This window comes from Ailuropoda melanoleuca, chromosome 7 (genome assembly GCF_002007445.2).
Source record: "Ailuropoda melanoleuca isolate Jingjing chromosome 7, ASM200744v2, whole genome shotgun sequence".
NCBI lineage: Eukaryota > Metazoa > Chordata > Mammalia > Carnivora > Ursidae > Ailuropoda > Ailuropoda melanoleuca.
In genome coordinates, this window is record NC_048224.1 from 45,733,582 (window position 1) to 45,749,845 (window position 16,264).

The 16,264-nt window shown below is 42.0% G+C and overlaps 1 protein-coding gene across 2 annotated transcripts in view; it reads right to left on the minus strand.

The window, feature by feature from the left end:
- Positions 1-16,264, minus strand: part of BRINP1 (BMP/retinoic acid inducible neural specific 1) — a 187,206-nt gene that overhangs the window by 40,576 nt on the left and 130,366 nt on the right. The window lies entirely within an intron of this gene.

Consider the following 16,264-nt stretch of genomic DNA (forward strand, 5'->3'; position numbering starts at 1 on the left):
ATGGGTCATTTGCACTCCGGGGAAATGAAGAAAGGCAGCTACCTGGGGGGAAAGTGGGTGGGTTCTGGCGCCCCCTTCTGGCTAGAGTAACATTTTGTGTTCCCAAGGACCCTCCTGTATCCTGTGGAATCAAGGAATAGACTCGGAACCCTTAGATGAAAGGTTCAAATACATGAAATTCAGCACAATAAAACAAAAACCTCTTTAACATCAGGAGTTTTGAGGGATAAAACAGGTTGCCTTCACAGGTAGAAGACTCCTCATCACCAAGTGTACGAGCAGAACTTAAAGAATCCAAGACCCAAATGGCATGAGTTATCATTCACTTATATTCGGTCCCCATCCTGGCAGTGTCCTCCCTTGGAAAAAATTACACACCCCTCAGCCTCTGCACTCAGATGGGTTCACACGACACGTTTTGGCCAATGAAATGAGAACGTCAGTAATGGGTACAACTTCCAAAACAGAGCTAGAGGAACCAACACGCAGGTTCATCTGTTTGTCTATCCCATCACCACAAAAATGGCAATATTCCAGTGCAGGAGCAAAGGCACAATTGACCGGAGACCACGATGTAGCATAAGTAAGAGAGCAGCGTTTACTTCCACCCAGCACTGAGAACCCGGGACTGTTCGTTAGCGCAACATCACCTCGCCTATCCAGGACTTGGCAAACGCTGGCCCAGGGGCCAAACTGACCTGCAGCTTATTTTTGTAATTAATTTTATTGGAGTACAGCCACACAGATTTGTTTCAGGGCTGTCTATCGCTGCCTTCACATGACCGTGGAAGAGCTGAGTGGTTACAACAGAGACTGTGTGTGGCCCACAGAGCCTGAAACATTGACCATCTGGCTTTTCACTGAGCACGTGTGCCAGCTCCGGTACTAGCTGGCCATTAAGAGTCGTTCCACCTTGGTTTTCTGTGCGTCTACTCTGCTGCTGTTCATTCACTGATTAAGCGAAGATAGACTCAGCATCATCGGCCATGCGCCAGGTAATCTAGACTCTGGAGGAAGGGCAGGGAACTAGAAGCAAAATCCTTGTTCTCGTGAAACTTCTCGCTTAGTGCAGGAGATGGACGATGAAGGGGCTATAAACACAGAGAAGGATTTATGCTGACAAAACGATCGGGGGCAGGGAGACTTCTACATGACAATTTTAACTTTCTTTCTTTCTTTTTTTTCTTAAAGATTTTATTTATTTATTTGACAGAGAGCAGGAGAGCACAAGCAGGGAGAGCCACAGAGGCAGAGGGAGAAGCAGGCTCCCGGCTGAGCAAGGAGCCCAATGTGAGACTCGATCCCAGGACCCTGGGATCGTGACCTGAGCCGAAGGCAGACACTTCACCGACTGAGCCACCCCGGCGTGCCCAATTTTAACTTTCAAAAAAAGAATATGGCCCAAACTATGACATCACCAAGGATAAGAAGGCCAACATACTTTTTAAATTCAATTTCATAAGATTTCAACATGAAGATACACTCACAGAAGTTATTAAGAAGAGGTTGATTCAATTTAATTATAAGCTTCTTCACACAAGTCATGATAAAGACCAGCCCTGATACCTACAGAACTCTGTGCTACCCGATCCCTTGATCAGCTGATGTCTCCAAATTCTTCTCTGTTTCCCCTTCCTCGCTACATCCCGCCACACCACCCCCACTGCCCTGCAAAGGTAGGAAGTTCTCTCCTGCTCAGACTTTGCCTCGAGCTCTTATTAACTGCAGGACGCTGGGAAGCTAACAGCAAGAGGCTTAACGTCTCTGTTTCTGTTTCCCCATTAAAGCTTCAACAGTAGGGTCCTTGTCAATATCTAATAAACCATTTTGTATCTTGACTCTGGTGGTATCATCATTATACGGCCAGAAATTTCAAATTCACAGAACTCTTCACCTCAAAAGGGTGAACTTTTCTGTATGTAAATGATACCTCCACGAACTGGAAAACAAAATTAGATAACACATGGGAATCTCTTCATTTAGGATAGTTGTTCCACTAATGTCATTTTTTGCCCTCCCCCCATCCTCTATTGCTTTCCCTGGAGGCCTCTGGCAATCTCAGGCATCTCCTCCGTTGGCAACCAAAAGCACCCTGCACACGGCTCAAATTCTAATCCAACACCTATCACAGCACGTTACATGTGTTTATGTCCGCGGTCCTCCCGGTCTGTGATCTCCTTGAACGCCAGAGGCAGTGCCTCGTTCATGTCCCTTTTCCCTGTCAGCTAGCACATTAGTGGGTTCCCAGGAAATATGTCCGAATGAAGGCGAATTTAGACAGAACTTGTTTCAGAGAGGACTGTGGTTCTCTGCCCTATGCCTCGCACGCCCCGCCTCTATACAGCTGTCCTTCCTGAGTCGGTCCTGTATCATCTTTGCCAACATCATGGCTTGAAATCTAAGGCTATTTCAACTTCGACTCAGTAGCAGAAGGAACAGGTGCTCAGAAACACCTGAGGGGGAAAAAAAAAAAGCAATACAGAGCCAAAAAACATCCTGGGAGAACAATGAAGGTCCTGACTACTAATTTTAGCACATACTCTCTTTTCGGTCCACGGCTACAAATTATGACTCTTAAGAACTAGAACTGTGTCTTATATTTCTTTGCATTCTTTGCAAGATAGCAAGCACAGTGCTAGATGCAGTAGGTGTGCAAAAATAAAGCTGTTCAATCCAGCAACTGTTAGTAAAGTCTGTTCACTCACCAGTTTATTGAAACAGGTGCTGAACTTGATGCTGGAGATACAGAAACTGAGGAAGACACAGTTTTCTGATCTCAAGGAGCTCCAGTTGGGTGAGAGAACAAGATTCATTAATACAAAATTACAATAAAATACACACATGAATATACACGAGTTTCAGTGGAAGAAAAAAAAAACCCTCTCCTTTTATAAGAGTAAAGGAGTCTGGAAAAGTTATTTTGGACAGGGTTGAACCCAAATGGTATACAGTCCAGCATTTGCCAAGTTGTATGCTACACAGTCATAGCTCTGCAAATGTAACCAAGATCAAATACGTTCAGGACACTGTATTTAATCTACCTCTTGAGACTCATAATACACATTAGCCCAGTTACGGCACTGAGAAGTCCTGCAGTAAATAAGTGTGGTTTATGCTGTTTAATCCGATGTTTCAGTATTATTGAGCTTTTGTTAAGTTACTGCGTGGTAACAAATAACCTCAAAATCACAGTGGCTTACAACCACAAAGGTTTATTTCTTGCTCATGTTTTATGTTCGCTGGGCTTTGGCTCTATTCCAGATGTCTTCTTCATTTTTTTTTCTTCCAAATTTTGATTTAAATTCTAGTTAGTTAACTTACAGTGTAGTATTGGCTTCAGGAGTAGAATTTAATGATTCATCACTTACGTACAACACCCAGTTCTCATCACAATAAGTGCCCTCATTAATGCCCATCACCCATCTAGCCGACTCCCCCACACTTCCTTCCAACAACCCAGTTTGTTCTCTATAGTTAAGAGCCTCTTATAGTTTGTTTCCTTCTCCCTCCTTCTCTTTTTTTCTCCTTCCCACACATTCATCTGTTTTGTTTCCTAAATTCCACATAGCAGTGAAATCGTATGATATTTGTCTTTCTCTAACTGACTTATTTCACTTAGCGCTATACTCTAGCTCCATCCATGTCATTGCAAATGGCAAAATTTCATTCCTTTTGATGGCTGAGTAATATTCCATTGCATATGTACACCACATCTACTTTATCCGTTCATAAGTTAATGGACACTCGGGTTCTTTCCATAGTTTGACTATTGTTAATAATGCTGCTGTGAACATTGGGGTGCAGGTGCCCCTTCAAATCAGTATTTTTGTATCCTTTGGGTAAATACCTACTAGTGCAATTGCTGGGTCGTGGGGTAGTTCTATTTTTAACTTTTTGAGGAACCACCATACTGTTTTTCAGAGTGGTTGCACCAGTTTGCATTCCCAATGAACAGCATAAGAGGGTTCTCCCTTCTTCCCATCCTCACCAATATCTGTTGTTTTCTGTGTTGTTAATTTTAGCCATTCTGACCAGTGTGATGTGGTATGTCATCATGGTTTTGATTTGTATTTCCTATAAACTCGAAGGAGCAGCTTTGCTAAGGTGTATGCTGTTATCAAGACAGAAGGAAATGAGCAAAAGCCATGCCAGATAATACCTCCTTAAGTGTCTGCAAAGATGGAGCATGGGATATGTTCTCCTACATTCTTTTCTTTTTTTTAAAAGATTTTATTTATTTATTTGACAGAGATAGAGACAGCCAGTGAGAGAGGGAACAAGCAGGGGGAGTGGGAGAGGAAGAAGCAGGCTCACAGCAGAGGAGCCTGATGTGGGGCTCGATCCCAGAACGCCGGGATCACGCCCTGAGCTGAAGGCAGACGCTTAACCATTGTGCCACCCAGGCGCCCCGTTCTCCTACATTCTATTGGCAAAAACAAACCACGTGGCCAAGTCCAATGCCAACTAGCTGGGAGGTATACATCTCCCACAGGACAGCACTGGCAGTCACATGGCAATGCATTCTTATATATAATCCTCTTGGGGGAGAGAACAATGGAATCATGCAATCTACCACAAGATAAACTTATTTTTGCACCAAACCTTTTTTTTTTTTTTAATTCAATTACCATATAATCGAGCAATTCCATTCATAAGGTAGAGAGCCAAAAGAATTGCGGGCAGGTATTCAAACAAAAACTTGTACACGAATGTTCATAGCAGCACTATTCGTGAGAGTCAAAAAGTAGAGACAATCTACACATCCATCAACCCAAGAATGGACAAACAAAATGTGGTATATCTACGCAATCAACTATTAATTCAGCCATAAAAGAACTGATACATGCTACTTTATGGATGAAACTCGAAAGCATTTTGCTAAATGAAAAAAAAAGCCAGATACTAAAAAAAAATACATATTGTGTAATTTTATTTAAATGAAATATCCAGAAAAGGCAAATCCATACAGACAGAAAGCAGACAGAAAGTTGCCTGTGGCTGGAGGGAAGGGGGGTGGTGAAGAATAACTGCTTAATGGACATAGAATTTTTATTTGAGATGATGAGAAAGTTCTGGAACTACATAGTAGTGACCACTGCACAATACTGTGAGTCTACTTCATGCCATTAATGAATTGTGCATTTTAAAATAGTTATGACGTTGAATGTTATGTAATACATATTTATCCCCCCAAAAAACTGAGATTCCAAACAAATTGATTTGACAGTTTAATTACTTTAAATCAATAAATATTTATTGAGCACCTACTATGAGCTAAATACTGAACTGAAGAGAAGTGCATAATGAATGCACGAAAAGGGTATGGTTTCTACTCTGAGGGATGCTAATTACAAGTTAGTAGTGGTCTGTCTGATTGTGCAAATAAGACAAGGCAGACTGTATCTGGAGAACAGTAATAATGATAAAGGCACATGGAAAGAGCTGTGCTTGCAGTGCCAAAGGAGAGCCTAATTCTGACTAAGATTCACTGTGACAAAAAAATAAGGATTGATTTAACAAGCTTAAAAAAATAAGCAGCTATCTTATCTACATGCAATCAAAGCATTAATTTTCATGGGATATTTTTTAGGTTTGGGGTATCCTAATGCCTGGTTTCTGCCCCACCAATGAGACCAACAAGGAACCGAACGGAACACGGCTGTTAAAGTAGACCAAATCACCACACCGGCTATTCATCTGTCAGGATTTCCCTGCCGTGTACTCGGCCACGAGTCTATTTGAAAGGTACAGACCCCACAGGCTAAGAGATGAGTCTTGATATCACTTCTCTCAATACCAGCTTCGATCCCATCAGAATTTCCACCTCTTTCTGTACAAGTGTGAGTCTTCAGTTGCCAAATGATTCCAGATGTCCCCAGGTCAGAGATAACATTGATATATCTATCTATCTATCTATCTATCTATCTATCTATCTATCTATCTAGCAAGGTCTTAGTAATCTCTGTTCCAGGGGTATTTGATCCTTCCTGTTTCTGGCTCTTTCTGAGAAATGAGAATAGCTATAGAAATGGCACACCAACAAACCTATACAAGTTAACAAGTAATCTGAGGAAAATCATAGACTCTCCAAAGTGAAGAGCAAAACCTCTAAGTACATAGAAAGGGCTATGGAACTATTTGCTCTAATAGAAATCATGATTCTGATTTGTACGTTTCAGGTTGGGAAACAATATGGTTGAAGACCACTGACATGAGTGGATCTGGGTTCAAATCCCTGCTCTGACACCTACAAGAGGGCTACTTAACTTCTGTGAGCCTCAATTTTTCAGATCTGGAAAATGGGTCTTCGTTGAGGTTTCCATGAGATATTGGTATAAAGAAATGAGCTCTTCACCTGGCACATGGGAATTATGCAGTACGTTGCAAGTGTAATGATTAGTTTATATCAGACCTGTTGGTTTTCAGGTCAGGTGCTTTCTACATGCTTTCCAATTACATGGAGAGCAACGGCTCTGCAGCAAAGGTGTTTTTATTCCTGTTTCGTCGATCTGAAGACCTAGAGAAGCTCAGAGAATTAACAAGTCCAAGGTCTCATCACTCCCAGTCTGCCCTCTGGATCGTCCCTGTTCTATTTGCATTCTGATTGAGTCTTCAATTGATGTCTTCAATCTACTTCTTAAGAGGAACTCCAGTTCTCCCCACAAGGCTGAGAACACAGTGCTTCTTGGCGCATAAAGGAAAACCAATATTTGGATGCAGCCAACCGGGTGGAAGTCGGCAACCCCCTTGGTCATAAAGACACTGCTCTTTTATTCAGCAGGCCTTACAGACAGAGCCACGGGAAGGCAGAAACACCGATTCCCATCGGTGCCTCCAGGCCCTGCTAATCAGACAAGAAGGGCCTTAATCACAAGCCCTGCCTGTACCCTGGGCTAATTCTGCGGAGGACTCACCCCGAAGCTGCTGACTAGAGCAGGTGCTGGCAGTAATCACTCGACGCTCCGCCCTGGGGTCCCAAGGCTACATGGAGTGATGGGGGGAGGCAGCGAGGGGGCTTCATGAAAAAGAGACCTAATCATGCCCTGCCCCCTCTTCCTCTACTACTGCAGTTGGGCAGGGACTTATTCCCATTCTCCCCACATCTAGAGATGCTCTGTGCTGCTCAGAGCTCCCTAGAGAAGTAAAGAAGCCTTGGATCCCAGGCAACAAGGAACCAAAAGCCAGGGGAAACTTGCGAAATTGATTTTCTCCCTCTGAGTCTCAATTTCTCCATCTGTATAATGGGGAGCACGAGCCCTACCTCTCAGTTGGTGGAAGGGCTGGATTGACTAAGGGGTATAAGCGCAATGCCTAAGAGGGAGTATCAGCTCAAACACACGTCATGTGAAACATTCCTATACTCTGCTCCTCTGTTTCTACTACTTATCGTGGGATGAGTTTGAAAATAATCCTCTTTGCTCCATTAATGATGCCCAGCTATTGAGGAAAAGGATGGCTGACTGTGCCTCTCTTCCTCAGCCCCCTCCTCCTGCTCCCCCTGTGCTCCCTCCTTCACTCTCTTCTGCTCTTCCTCCTCCTCTCCCAAGTCCCCGCCCCTCCTCCTCTCCCACTCCTGCATCCTCTCCTCTGCCCTCCTCCTTCTTTCTCTCCCTCGTCTCCCCGAAGTCCCCCTCCTGCTATGGCTACTTGAGCATCAACGGTAAGAAAACCCTGAATTAAGCAAATACGTATGGGGTTCCTATGACCACGGCACCGTTAAAAAGAACGAAAAGCCAAGCTGGCAAGGCAAAAATCCCTTTTCTAAAGAAGCCTATCATCTAATCTAATAGGAGGCATAAAACCCAAACCCAGACGCATATGTTGCAAGGTGAATAAAAACAGATAAATCATGCCATGGAAGAGGTCTTAAACGAGGCTTTTCAGAGGAGATGGCATTTGGAAGATTAAGGGACATAACTCTTGCCTTAAAGATGTAACATCCGGTGCGGTACAAAATGCGCATGCGCTTTTGAAGAATGCTGCGAGCGTGCGCGGTAGCGCCGTGGCCGGCCTGCAGTGGGGCCCCGGGAAACGGTCATTAGGCGGAAATGGATACAGCAGGATGGGCAATGAGAAGTGTAAGAGCTCAGAGAAAGCAGAGCTCAGTATAAGCTGGGTGATTCGTTCATGTTTCATTCCTTCCTTCATAAACCCATTTAACAAATATCTTCTGAGTACCGTTTATGTACCAGGTTCTCTGGAGACAGAGGTGGTCCCTACCAGTGAGGAGCTGGTGCTTCAACTGGGGAGTCAGATTAGCAATAGGCTGATTATGCTCTTGGGTGACAAGTCGTAGGCAAGAAGATGGGCAGGATGCCCGACAACCTGGACAGAGTGGGGGAGGGAAGCTTTCTGGAAGAGGTACAAGTCCAGGAATTGGGAGAGACAATGTGTAAAGTAATAAAAAAGAAAAGTAAAAAGATGCCTGTCGTGAAATGTAAGAAACTCTTTAGGCCTGGAGTAAAGATATGAGTGTGTTTTTGATGGTGGGTAAGACAAAGACAAGAAGACAGAAAAGTTTGACTATGTTGCCCGAGTGCATGAGTGATAGAAGACAGAGCCTAGTCTGGAAGGAGCTGAGGTTTCAAGCAGACACACATGATAAAAGAAGAAAGAAGGTGGTAGGAGAGGAGGGGGGAGGAGAAAATGATCTGAGACCAAAAAAGTGAAATGCACCATTTGATTATCAGGATATGAGAAGAAGATTCTCAAAGCACAACAGTCTCAGGTGGCCCCGTCTGGAAGTGCAGAGACTAGGTGATGCCTGGTTATATCGTTCCTTCCTGCCACAGCCCTCACTGCCTATCCTCCCATCTTTTAAAGATCTTTGCCTCCCTCCTGCCCATCTTCCTCTTTTGGAAACTGAGACGAGGCTGGAGACCTCACTCCTGTTTCATTAAGAAAAACATCAGATGCCAGTGAATCTAGGGTGCCGTTCATTGTAAAACATATCACTGTTTTATGGACATTGAGAAAAATCAATGGCTGTGAATACCCTGTCAATTACACCATGACACACCATCAATTATAAGAAGCGTTCTAGATTCAGAGACATTAAAATCTGAAAAAATCATGCAACCGATATCTATGAAAAGTAATCAGAAGTCAAGTACATGAAAATGCCCCCCAACATCACATTTGTGAGTTGCACCCAAACACTCTCCCTTTCCTCTCTTCCCTGTGGATGAACAGCCAGGCGCTCTTTCCTAAGGCAAATAATCCCAGCCATACACAAGACCCTACTCACTCTTGCCTGCTCAGCTATGACCCTAAAAGAATCCTTCTTGCTCAGAGAATCAATGTTTTCCTCTTTGAAGAATAATTCCCATCAGCATGTAGAAGTGTCGTGGCTCCTATGTTAAAAAAAGAAGAAAAACTCCCAGACTCGCCATTGCCTTCTGCTACTGTGACATTTGTTGCATTATTCCTCTGTAGAGTTTCTACAACCCCTTCACTTCCTCTCTTCCCTTTCTCTCCTGAACTCATTCCACTCAGGCTTTCACTGCCATAATTCCATGGAAAGATCCCTGTCAAGTTCACCAACGACCTCCATGCTGCTTAATCCACAACTCAGTTCTCAGTTTCCATCTTAATCATCCCATCACAGTTGACCACCATCTCCTATTGGAGGAACATTCTTTACTTGGCTTCCAGAACACCACACTCTCATCACTTCCTTTCCACTTTCCCGGCCACTTCTTAGCTTCCTTCTCTTGTTCCTTATTATCATCCCATTATCCCAACCCTTCAATATGAAATTCCCCATGGCTCAGTAACTGAAGTCCCTCGTTTTGTTTTTATCTACCCTCTTCTCCAAAGTCATCTTATCCAATCTCACGTCCTTAAATATCATCTCTATGCTAATTTACATTTCTAGTTCTGCCCCCAACCCCGACTTTCCAAATGCCCACTCAGCATCCGCATCTGTATCTCTAATAGACTTCTCAAACTTGGTTCACCCATCTCCTCATGTGTCATCAAAGGTGACCTCTCCAACAGTCTTTACTGTATCAGTAGAGCAATTCCATCACACAGCCAAACTTTGGGATCATCCTTTGCTTCTCTCTTTCTCTCGCAAATCTTTCTCAGTCCACTACCAAATAATGTCAGCACTACTTAAAAATGTACCCACAATACAATCACTCCTCAAAACCTGCATCACCGGTATCGTGGTCTCGGCCACCATTTTGTCTCACCTTGGTAAACACAATAGCCCCCGAACTGGGTTCCTTTTCTGTGTTCTTGCCCTCTCTACAGTCTTTTCCACACAGCAGTCATAGTGATTCATTTAAAATGTAAGTCAGGTCAGGTTCCTGCACTGCCTGAATTTGCAAAGGCTTCTCATTTCATCCAGAGTCAAGTCTAAAGTTTTTTCCATGGTCTACAAATTTCTACATGACCTGTTCTTTCACCATCTCTTTGATTGTAAGGAAAATATATTTCTTTGTTTACTTGTTTATCGTCTGCTCCCCTGACACCCACACACTAAATATGAACTCCAAAATGATGGAGACTTAGCTTACTCACAGCTATATATTCAGCTCTGAAAGCAATATCTGACATGTAGTTGATATTCAATAAATATTGCTAAATGAATGAATGTATGAATGAATAAATTTATGGATCATCCTTGATTTCAGCAAAATATTCTCTCTGCATCGCTTTCCACCTCAGTGAGCTACTAAGGCAGAGCTCTGCTCTCCGTATACCTCACCAGATGGATACGAGATTAAATTACATGACAATGTCAGCAAAACACTCAATGGGCTTCTTGGAGAGAGAAGTATAAAAATAAGAAGTTATCATTATGCCATTAGCGTTATTACTAGCAGTTTGGCTGTTGCTGTTTTGACTACTAATAGCCTGAGATCATTTCTATGATCCTGTCATTCTCACTCCTAGTGTCCTCCAATCCTCTTTTTTTTTTTCTCTCTTTTCTTCTACCTTTGCCCTGTTTCACGAGCAGCTGAGGAAACACCACAAGGTAAATGCCATTAGAGTGCCATTCGCATCATCCTCGACCCACCAGAATAAACCTCTGTAGAATCTCCCCTCCCAGCCTCCTTCAGCAGAATTAGGAGAGGAGAGAGGAAGACAGAACACCAGCATTTTGAGAAGGAGAAGCTCTGAGGTCAGACCATCAAGGTGAAATGTCAAGCTCAATCACTTACTGAGTGCCCTCTCTCACCCGTGTCCTCACCTACAAAGTAGGGATGCTTATTTACCCCTTCCTCGTAGGAACAGTGTGAGGCTTAAACATGTAACAAATGTAATTCTGTGATGCAATTAAATGTAAGTTAAGATAAATAAAAACCAACAGATGAAGATGAATGTAATAAAAATAAATTCGCACAGTCCCTGTCACATAAGGAAGCTCTGGATAAATATCATCTGTCATTATTCCTGACTCCTCTGCCCTCAGTCCGAGCAGTTATCTTCTAGCTGGGCTGGACCACCTCCTGCTCTTTTATGTCTCTGCCTTATTCATGTCTTCTCTTTGCAGAGGATGTCAAGATGGAGCACATTACTAAATAAATGTTTAATAGATGCATATTATATACACAGAAATGTATACATATAATCCATGTGTGTACAGAGCTATGAATTTCACAAAGTAAACACACCCCACGGGCTGCCGTCCAGATCAAGAAACAGAACATTATAAATACGCCCAGAAATCTCTCCCGTCTCCTGTCAGTCCCTTCTTCTCCCTCCCCAAAGGTTAATGCCCTCTGAGCTTCTAAAACAATGCATTTGTTTTCACTGTTTTGACCTGTAGAGAAATGGAATCATCACACTGTGTATGCTTTTGTGTCCAGTTTCTTTGACTCAATGTTATGTTCATGAGATACTTCCATGTTGTTGCATAGAAGAGTAGTTTATTTTCTCCCATTTCTGTGTGGTAGCCTATCATAAGAATGCATGACAATTTATCTATCCATTTTCTTGTTGATGGGCAATTGGAGGCTATTTTGAATAAAGCTGCTATGAACATTCATGTCTTTTGGTGAACATAGGTCCCATTCCTGTTGGGCACATTCCCAAGAATTGTAACTTCTGAGTCACAGGACAAAGACATATTGTGGTTTTAGTAGATACTGCCAAAAGAGTTTTCCAAAGTGGTTGGACTAATTTATTCTCCCACAAGCAATGCATGTAAGTTTCCACCGTTCCACACCATCACTCTTTGATATTGTTAGTGTTTTTCATTTGAACCAGAATGGTGGCTGGGTTAGAAAACTGAATTGTGGCTTTAATTTACATTTTCTGAGGGCTAGAAAAGTTAATTACCTTTTCAAATCTTTATCTGCCATTTTAATATTCTTGTTTGTGAAATGCCTGTTCATGTCTTTTACCCATTTTCTCGTCTTACTGGATTGTCTGCTTCTTTCTTGTTGGTTTTAGGAGTTATTTATATATTTTGCATAAGGATTATTTGTCAGATACATATATCACAAATATTTCCTTCTACTCTGCAGCTTGTATTTTCATTCTATGAATAGTTGTGTCTGATGAACAGAAATTCTTAATTTAATTTTATTTTTTTCATAATAACATTTTATTATATTATGTTATTCACCATACAGTACATCCCTGGTTTTTGATGGAAATTCTTAATTTTAATGTGGTTCAATGTATCTATCCTTTTCTTTATACTTAATGCTCCTTGTATCCTACTGAATAATATACCAGCCGATCCAAAAGTCATGTGATGGTCTTCTGTATTATATTTAAGAAGCTTTTGTTTTATTTTACCTTCCACCAAGAGAATGTTATTCTTCCTCAGATATTTTTTTTCTATGACTCCTCTACCTAGCCAGTCCGAGTGAATTATTCCCTTTCCTGAATCTCCGTAACGGTATGCATCATTTTTGTTATGTCTATTATATTACATATTACCTTGAATCTTATGTATTTCCCTACCCTTCCTCTCTTTCTCATCCCCACACTCCATTCACCAGATTACCCAAATTCTTCATGGTCTTCTCACTAAATTCTGGTCATGATGTCTGCTAAGTAACTTTAAAACTGGTCTATTTCTCTCAACCCCAACTGCTACCTTCATGGTCTGAATCTGTGACATCTCATCTCGAGTGCTGCAGTAGCCCCTCACTGGTCACCCACCACCAGTCTACCCGTGTCTACGTAATTGACCGCATGACAACCAGAGTGATCTTCCAAAACTATCAACCTTTTCATGCTACCTCCTTTTCAAAAACCCTTTCACGGTGCCCATTACCCTCAAATTAGTGTTCAAGTCATTAATGTGATGCAGAGGCCTTCCAGGATCTGAAGGATTATTTGGTCTTTCCCACCATTGGTGTCTCTGCTTTAATCTCTTGAGACATTTTCATTTCCTCCTGTGCTCCTTTATAAAGACCCTGTCTGCTTCCATGTCCACACCCCTGCCTCCTCTTCATCCTCCAGTTCTCATCCTATGCATCATCTCTGATTCCCTAGTAGGTTAAGTCTTCATACTGTCTGATGGAAGGAAGCCCCAGAATTTTTCTCCACTACAATTCCTTATGCTTATTATTGTCTGTTTAAGCCCATCTTCTCAGATAGAGTGTGTATTTCCTTGGGACAGGAACTGTGTCTGTCTATTCACCACTATATCCTTATGCCCAGTTCAATGCCAGCATGGGTTCTTAAAGAATATGTCTACCTATACAGATATAGAAATATCTCTGTAGATATCTATTTATACATATGTGCTTGCTGAATTGAGTTGAACTCATTGTTGCTCATATCCTCAGGGTTTAGCATTGGATTTGGCACATAATCAGGCTCTATAAAGGTTTGGTGATTCACCACCTTTATAAAACCCTAGAATCAGTAATGAAAATAACTTGAAGACCACCTACTTCAATTACCCAACCCAGTGGAATGATGATTAAATAATCTCTATAACAGGGGCGCCTGGGTGGCTCACTTGGTTAAGGGTCTGCCTTCGGCTCAGGTCATGATCCCAGGGTCTTGGGATGGAGCCCCACATCGGGCTCTCTGCTCAGCAGGGAGCCTGCCTCTCCTTCTCCCTCTCCTTCTGCCTGCCACTCCCCCTGTTGTGCTCTCTCTCTGACAAATAAATAAAACAAATCTTAAGACAAAAACAAAAAAACCCCTCTGTAACATTGCTATTAGATGTCATTTACTTATAATTCTCTAATAATAGAGAGTCACTACGTACCTCAGCAGGCCATTGCAAGTTTGGGCATGAATGTGCATTGGAAGATCTATTGTATACTGAGTTTAAACTGAGATCTATCTCATCCCAGTTAAAAGCTGGGATCCTTGTCATTTCCTGCAAGCAGATCGGGTTTGGCTCATTTTATCCACATTAATGAATGTGACTATATTTTCTGCAAGACGTATCTGCAAACGAATTCTATTGCCCCAAGTCAACTCTTCTAAGCTATTCATCATAAAACAGCCTTCTTCAGGCACACTGTAGTGTCTTAGTCCCCCTCTTGAATTGGGATGCCCAGACTTGGACCCAATTCTCCAGGTGTGCTCGGACCAATCCAGAAGAGGACAAGGATGTCACCCCCTTTTGGGTGAACAACATATTTCTAATAATGTAACCAATGGTGGACCTGGGTTTTGGAGGACTGAGGCTTCAACCGTAATTGCTTATTGAGAAAAGGAATTCAAAATAAGATGTGGAAGTGAATATTTAGAATGAAAAAAATTGGGGACACAGAAGGTGGGGTAGCCCTGGACCTTAAGCTTCATTAGTTCCATGGTAAACCAGCTTCTAGATGTCCCTAAGATCTTAATAACTTCCTGGTAACATCTTGTTAATCCCTTCTAAATTTACTCCAATTATAACTCACAGGTCTCTCCACTGCCAACAAGCACAGCAGGGTTATCGAGTGCAGGCTGGAGCCCAGCTTCCCGGACTCAAACACTGCTCTCGTGTCACAAGGCCGCCACAGGTAGCACGGACACTGTTAAGCTGAAAATCCTGGCACGCCCAAGGCAGATCGGTCTTTCTTATCTACTTTCTTATCAGGTTATTACCAAACCCGCCATCCACTCTTTCCTCCACTAAAGGGGACAGGGTAATTCTTCGCATGTGTTTGAGGTTTTGTTGTGTTGTGTTTTCTTTGAACACTAAGCCACTTTCTTGGCCTGAAATTCCTGGAGGGGTTTTCGTTCAGTGCTCCCAAGTGACACTACCAAGCCCTCCCTGCGCCATTTTCCAACCACCTTCTATAACAGGAGCATGAATCAAAGGGTTGCCAAGGAACTGGAATATAAAAGTCATATTAGGCTCTGCTTAGCTCCACCTGCCAATCTCAACTCCACTTTCCTCCCACTGACATTCAGAATCACCTTTATCAGATACCTTTCTAGAAGGTCACATTTTTAGTCTGCTCAAAGTTAAAGCATGCCTTTTTTTTCTACCTATAAAGTTAATACATGATCGTTGTAGAAAAGTTAGAAAAAGAACTGAAAGCCTAAAATAAATCATCTGCAACCTCACCATCCAGAGGTAACCTCTTTTAACATCTTGGCATCTTTCCTTGCAATATTATTTTCCCTTATCCTTTCGCATTGTTCAGAGCATGCTATACATTCGGTCAGAAACTACCCATTTTTAAACGAATACCGGATCAAATCCCTTTCATAAATTCTTGTAAATTCTTATCCATAACGTTTTCATACCTGCCTAATATGATATTGTATGGATACTGCATGCTTTGTGCAGTCGGCTCATGTGGAAAATTCAGATCTTTACATTTTTTTTTGCTATTATAAATTATCCTTTTTAAAACAGCACTATCTATACTCAAAGCCTTGTATGTTTTCTCCTATAATCTCCACACTTCTTTACGATGAATTAATAAGGGTAAAATTACTGTTTTAAAGAGGATATTTTCCTTAAGGTCAGGAGTATATATGAAGCGCCTAATAGGGACCTGACATAAAAAAAGACATTAAACAGATACACATGTTTATATAGATCACCAAAGTCATCCCATAATTGTCACGTTCCTGCTAGCAGTGCCTGAGTATGTCTCTGTATAGCCAGCCAGCACTGAGTGTTCTCATTCGTAAACTCTTGCTAAAAGCACACACATACAGACACAAACACAAACACATATGTATGTGTGTATACATATATTCAAGACCACAGATGATTACCGATTAAGGAAAAAGAAGATTACACAGAACCAGCAATGCTAGGAAATGTTCAATAGCTCTTAAAATTCAAATAACACCTGCCAAAATACATTGAAAATCAAACACAATAATATAG